General features: G+C 46.3%; 1 non-coding gene across 1 annotated transcript; it reads right to left on the reverse strand.

The window, feature by feature from the left end:
* Positions 1-901: 901 nt before the first annotated feature.
* On the reverse strand, positions 902-1,008 carry LOC112207937 (U6 spliceosomal RNA). Its single transcript, XR_002942349.2, has one exon. It is a non-coding gene; the product is annotated as a U6 spliceosomal RNA (small nuclear RNA).
* Positions 1,009-7,178: the final 6,170 nt, after the last annotated feature.

Below are 7,178 nucleotides of genomic sequence, written 5' to 3' on the forward strand. Positions count from 1 at the left end.
ACAATTATAATTTCCACCTCCATTGCTTGATTCCTCATGAATCTAAACATTTCTCCTGCATGCATTGCCCACTTTTATTTCCATTTCTGTGATTTGCCTGTCATTTTTCTTTAGCCGTTTTTATGACTCTATATGAGCTTTGTCTATTTTAAGAGGCTAAATACTTTGTCATGTAGGTTGGGAATATTTTTCCTCATTGTTTTATGTCTTTTAATTGTATTAGTGATGGTTTTTCATGTCCAGGAGTTTAAAAAATTAATTATAATGAATACAAGTTGTATTTATTTATTGTATACAACATAATGTTTTGAAATGTATATACCTGGTAGTGTGGCTAATTCAAGCTAATTAGCATATGCATTACTTCATATACTTATTCTTTGTGGTGAGAACACTTAAAATCTACTCTTTTACTGATTTTCAAGAATATCTTGTTGGCTGAGCACGGTGGCTTACACCTGTAATCCCAGCACTTTGGGATGCCAAGGCTGGCAGATCATCTGAGGTCAGGAGTTCGAGAGCAGCCTGACCGACGTGGTGAAACCCCATCTCTACTAAAAATACAAAATTAGCTGCGTGTGGTGGCACATGCCTGTAATCCCAGCTACTCAGGATGCTAAGGCAGGAGAATCACCTGAACCCAGGAGGTGGAGGTTGCAGTGAGCCGAGATCACACCATTGCACTCCAGCCTGGGTGGCAGAGGGAAACTGTCTCAAAAAAAAAAAAAAAAAAAAAAAATCTTGTTATTAACTATAGTCTCCACGCAGTACAACAGATCACTTGAAGTTATTCCTCCTCTCTAACGGAAAATTTATATCCTTTGACCACCCCCTGGCAATCACCATTCTACCTTCTGCTTCCATGAGTTCACTGTTACAGGAATTTATTTTTGTTATTAAAAAAATTATGGAACGTTTCACAAATTTGCATGTCATCCTTGTGCAGGGGACACACTAATCTTCTCTGTGTCGTTCCAATTTTAGTGTATGTGCTGCCGGAGTGAGCACAGTCCCTGGAATTTTGGATGCTTATGTTGACTCTTCATGTTTTCCCTGGTGGTGTCTGCCTTCATAAGCCTAGAAGGGCCTTCAGGGGAATGGGTTTGAGGGCCCATAGCCACAGCGGGACAGTTGAACGAATATTCAGAGCAAAGCAGATGACACGGAATTTATAGGGCGAATGAGATGGCCTCTGGCTTCACAGAAGCTGTGTCAGTCACTCGGCAACGCAGCCTGGGAGGTGGAGAGCCCTCTGTCTTTTCTTACCTTTTATAAGGGTCTCTGAGCAACTCATTATGTGCAGAAAGAGCCCTGGGTAGAATCCTGGACTCTGGCAGGGCTGCCTACTCACCATGGAGCCTCAGTTTCTTCATTTGTAAAATGAACGAATGAGCCAGGATCGCCTCCTTGGACCCTCTAACTGCCCATGACGTATGGCCTTAAATATGGCTCTAAACGTCACTCCCCATGGAGCCCTTTCTAGGTATCTCAGGCCAGAGTCCTCAAAGGAAAGACGTAAAGATTTGACTATATGAACATTAACAATCCCTGGACGTCAAGAAACACCACAAATAAAATTGAAAGACAAAGAACAGACTAGGAACAATGTTTTCAACAATTACGTCATTCAGCCTCCCGACTCAGCCAATGGATGGATGATTCCTGACTTTCCTCCCCCAGAGGGGTGGGGAGGGTGCAAGGTGACTTGGGAAGACAGCCAGCTTGGGGCACAGGGAAGGTGCTCAGTCGAGGCTTTTCATTTTCTTGAATGAATGAATGAGTGAGTGAATGAATGATGAAACCTGCATCCTGGGTACTGTGTATCTTCCTTTGAATTCTGCCCCATTTATTTTTATTTTTATTGTTGTTATTATTTTTGAGATGGAGTCTCCCTCTGTCACCCAAGCTAGAGTGTGGTGGCGCGACCTCAGCTCACTGTAACCTCCACCTCCCACGTTCAAGCGATTCTCCTGCCTCAGCCTCTTGAGTAGCCGGGACTACAGGTGTCTGCCACTGCGCCTGGCTAATTTTTGTATTTTTAGTAGAGACGGGGTTTCACCATGTTGGCCAGGCTGGTCTTGAACTCTTGACCTCAGGTGATCCAGCCGCCTCAGCCTCCCAAAGTGCTGGGATTACAGGCGTGAGCCACAACGACCGGCCTATTTTTATTTTTATTTATTTATTTTTTAGATGGAATCTTGCTCTGTCGCCCAGGCTGGAGCGCGGTGGCGCAATCTCGGCTCACTGCAACTTGCACCTTCCGGTTCAAGTGATTCTTCTGCCTCAGGCTCCTGCGTAGCTGGGATTACAGGCGCCACTACCACACCTGGCTAATTTTTTGTATTTTTAGTAGAGACAGGGTTTCACCATGTTGGCCAGGCTGTTCTCGAACTCCTGACCTCAAGTGATCTACCTGCCTCAGCCTCCCAAAGTGCTGGGATTACAGGCGTGAGCCACTGAATTCTGCCCTATTTAAATGAAGAGAAGACAGATCCCCGACCACAGAGAGAAAGTGGTTCGCTTCTGTTGCTCACTGTGGGGTTGGCGCTGTGGAACGTCCCAGCTTCCTCTGAGTTCATCTGGAAAACGGGTTTAAAAATTCTTACTTCCCTGCTCCTGCCTCCTCCCTAGAAGGGACGTCAGTTGGGATGAATCAGAGCCTCGGTATTTTGGCTCAGCCGTTGTTTTGACAATAAGAATGATTAAACAGATAGTTTATTTATTTTACTCTCGTCTTTTGTACCCACATCTCTGGAGGAGCTGTGTTCATAGGTGTGGAGACAAGAAAAGAGCTTTCTGACGAGTCAGAAGCTGGTCATGGGAAGGAAATGAGGGCATCTCCTAGGTAAAGGAATTTTTATTTTCTCACTGGATTTCTTCTCACTTTAAACTGGTTCTTTTGTGTTCTTACTTGGCTGGGAATGTCTGGAAGTCAACACTCCAGCTGCTGAACTCCAGAACTCAGAAAAGATGCACATAAATAGACTTTGGTTGCAGCATGAAATATTGGGTTAGACATCAAGAGGGACTTTCTAGTCAATGAGATTGTGTAGGCAGAGGAAGAAATGGAGGAAAATCATAAAACTTTCTACTCTGTGGGAAAGGCAGTTTTCTGGGAGGCACTCCAGCGCCTTTGGGTGAGACCTTGTGCCACGTTCCCGGAGGCCTGGGTGGCAGCAATGAAAGGAGGAAGTGAATGCAGCCCTGTTGGCAGGCTACTGAGGACAACGCAGCACTGCTCTCCCATTTTACAGCTGCAGAAACCGAGGCAAGATCCTGCAACAAATATTTACAGAAGGTCTCTGCATGCCAGCCTTATTCTGAGTTCTGAGGACACCGCAGTAAGGGAGGCAAAGTACTAGCAAACAAGGTCATGAATATAGAATGTGATGTTGGGCAATGATGGGGCTGGACAAGGAAGTGAGCGGTAGGGAGGGATGGCAGCTGCTGTTGAAAGAATGGTCAGGGAAGGCCTCTTTGAGGCAGGGTCATGTGGATGCAATGACTCACCCGGGGTCATTTAGACCCCAGATACAATTGAGTCTGCTTCCCTGGCTCCTAGTCAAGGGTTCCTCCAGGGTGTTTTTGGGCCTAAGTAACAGAAAACCCAACTCAAAAAGGCTTACGCCAAGAAAAAAAAGTTTGTCTAAAAAAATCCAAGGGTAGAACTTGTTTCAGGAATGTCTTGATCCAGGATCTCAAATCACATTGCCAAGCCCTGCCCTCTCTTATGTCTCTGCCTCTTCCACAGGGGTTCTAACTCCCAGGCTCCCTGTGGGAGCAGGAAGGTGACAGTGTTTCCAGGCCCACGGCTCCCAGGTTCAAGCTGGCAAGAAAGGGCTGCTCCATCCTCATCCATTTGAACAAAAATGCTGGGCCTGACTCCCTCAGCCAGGTTTGGGTAACAGACCCGCTTTCTGAACCAATGGGAATAGCTAGGGGGACTTTCTGCATGGACTGGCCAGGCTGTGTCCCAGGCCCATCCTGGAGCCCTGGGCTGTGGGAAGGGAGGGAGCGTCCCCAGGTGAAGTTTTGACCCTTGTTAGCAAAGGAGGAAGGATGATTCAGGCCGGCCCCAACCTAGCCATGAAAGTGCTGCCTGGCCCCCTCTCTGTACTGTGTCCACATCCATCATTTCCCCAGGCTTTATTGAGCACCTGCTGTGTGCGTCCATCTCTGTTTCCCAGAGCTTAGACTTCAAGGTATAGGAATTGTTTTGTTTTCATTTTTTTTTATAATCCTCCAAGATCTTCCAGTCTACTTGAAGAAACAAAAGCCACATCCTGTTTTTTATCCTGTCTTTTTGTGGCTTGCTCATGGCATGAATTTTCTAGCTGTCAACAAAGGGAGGGGCGCTTTTGGCCTGGAGGAGTCAAGAGGCCTTCAGGAAAAAGGAGGGCTTTTGATACATTTTCTTTCTTTCCTTCCTTCCTTTCTTTCTTTTCTTTCTTCTTTCTTCTTTCTTTCTTTCTTTCTTTCTTTTTTTTTTTTTTTTTGAGACAGAGTCTTTCACTGTTACCTGGGCTGGAATGCAGTGGCCTGATCTCAGCTCACTGCAAACTTTGCCTTCTGGGTTCAAGTGATTCTCCTGCATCAGCCTCCCCAGTAGCTGGGATTACAGGTGCCCGCCACCACATCCAGCTAATTTTTTGTATTTTTAGTAGAGATGGGGTTTCACCATGTTGGCCAGGCTGGTCTCGAACTCCTGACCTCGTGATTTGCCTGCCTTGGCCTCCCAAAGTGTTGGGATTACAGGCGTGAGCCACCACGCCTGGCCCAGTGCATTTTCAAGGGTGGCTTATATCAGGAGAAGGCTGATGGAGGCTAGAACTTGATAGTGCATGCAGGCTATGGTGAGCGGGACACACACCGTGTGATTATGACTTTTTGGGATGTGTGGTTAAAATGTGTGTAGTTCTTGAACCACTGAGGTTTATAAGATTATAAGGCAGGACACAGGCACATGTTTACTTAGTAGTCAGGTATTTATTCCAAGTTTATGTTAGAAGCAACTATGTTATTAACTTATCAGACCTGGATAACATTGTTCAGGATGAAACTAAAATTAACAAAAAATAAAAGTGGCAGGGAGTCCATTTAAACAAATATCATACATATGGGTGGTAGCAGACATGGCAAAAATGTTGTTATGAGAATGAGTAAGGCTGGGCGCAGTTGCTCACGGCTGTAATCTCAGCACTTTGGGAGGTCAAGACGGGTGGATTGCTTAAGGTCAGGAGTTCGAGACCAGCCTGGCCAACATGGTGAAACCCCATCTCTACTAAAAATACAAACATTAGCCAGGCGTGGTGGCGCATGCCTGTAATCTCAGCTACTCGGGAGGTTGAGGCAGGAGAATCACTTGAACCCAGGAGGCGGAGGTTGCAGGGAACAGAGGTCCCGCCCCTGCACTCCAGCCTTGGTGACAGAGCAAGACTCCATCTCAAAAAAAAAAAAAAAAAAAAAGTAAGTTTTGGGAAATGCTGGTCTAGCCCTCAGATTCTGGAAGCAGAAAGACATGGATTCAAATCTCAGACCCACCCCACATGTACAGTGAAGCTTTGGGCCAGCTGCTTCACCTTTCTAGCCCTCAGTTTTCTGACCAGTAAAATGGGGCTGAGAATGGGATAGGAGCAGTCTCACGGGAGATGTTCAGGAATCTCTGAGATGTGGTTATGTGAAATGCCTAGTATGGCCTCTTCTCCAAGGGGACATTCAATAAGTTAACTCTCCATAATCTGGATTATTTTTCCCAGGAAAGAAAAAAAAGAAAAAGGCGGTCCAGCTACAGGTGCAGGAAGTGCAAGGGCCAGAGGTGGGAAGGAACGTGGCAGGTTAGGGAGACTGCTGCAGCGGGGTGGGGCGGTCCCTGCAGGAGGGAGCAGGGATGGTGTTGTGGCAGGGAGGAGAGGATTTGCAATTTTACAGGAAACCTATGGAGTAAATAAGCCTCCTCTGGGACTACATGTGGTACCTTGGAGGACGGGCTTACCTGTTCCACCCAAATCTCTTTTAGCTCCCAGCAGACCTCTGAGCGCCACTGTCCACCGCAGCCTGGGGCTGGGCTCATCTCTCCCCCATCCAGAGCTTTCTGTGCAGACAGATTCTGGTGAACCCGGGTTGGGCTCCATAGATTTAATCTATGTTGTTTATCTTTTAAACACCATTAACCACAAATTAGCTGATTCTTTTGTGGCTATAAATTAATAGATTCCATTAGTGAACAGTAAATTACAGGATGATTACTTTTCCTCCCTGAACTTGGAGCTTTTTTTTTATAGCTTTTTGAGAGGGTTTGGTTCTGTCCTCTTCCTGCTGCCGCTTTCCTATCTAGGTTCTTGGTTCACTGGACCAAATCTTCTGAATGGCCCGGGAGGCTGAGAGTGGGTGACATGGACTATCTTTGTAATGAGGTTATAAGCCTGTTCGCTTTGCAGAAGCAAAACTGACTGGAGGTTTGTTTTCAAGAGAATTTTTGTTTCAATCACAGACCAAACCAGCAAAGTTGCCACCTCCTTTTACTCCTGCGTATAACATAAACACATCGTATTTGCTTTTTCCTCCATAGCTTTGTTACTTCTGAGGCCTCATTCTGGTAAATACTGGATAATCTTTTCTTTCTATCCATCTGTCTATCCATCCATCGATTCCCTTATCCATCCATCCTCCTCTATCCATCTGTCCACCCATCCGTTCATCTACCCTTCCTCCCTCCCTCCCTTCCTTCCTTCCTCCCTCCCTCCCTTCTTTCCTTCCTTCCTTCCTCCCTCCCTCCCTTCTTTCCTCCCTCCCTCCGTTCCTTCCTTCCTTCCACCTGTTCCTTCATCCTCCCATTAAGACACAGCTGCCCCCACAAAGCTCAGCTGAGGGTCTGGCTGGAGCTGCCAGGAGGGGCACTGATCCCACTACATCCATCTGCCACGTCCTAAAGCATTCGGGTAGTGACATCGGGCTAATTTTTGGAACCCGCAGCTACACACCTGTTATAGGATGGCAACCAATGTGCTCTCAGGTGCTAGGCAGGTAACTTAAACAACTAGGCAGGTAGGCAAAAATAAGTCTCAGGGCTTCAGTGAACTGTGGGGTTCAAACCACTCCTAAGACTTTCTAATTCAAATAAAAAATAATTTTTTTTTGTTTTGTTTTTGAGAAAGGGTCTCACTTTGTTGCCCAGGCAG

Source organism: Pan troglodytes, chromosome 21 (genome assembly GCF_028858775.2).
Source record: "Pan troglodytes isolate AG18354 chromosome 21, NHGRI_mPanTro3-v2.0_pri, whole genome shotgun sequence".
Taxonomy (NCBI): Eukaryota; Metazoa; Chordata; class Mammalia; order Primates; family Hominidae; genus Pan; species Pan troglodytes.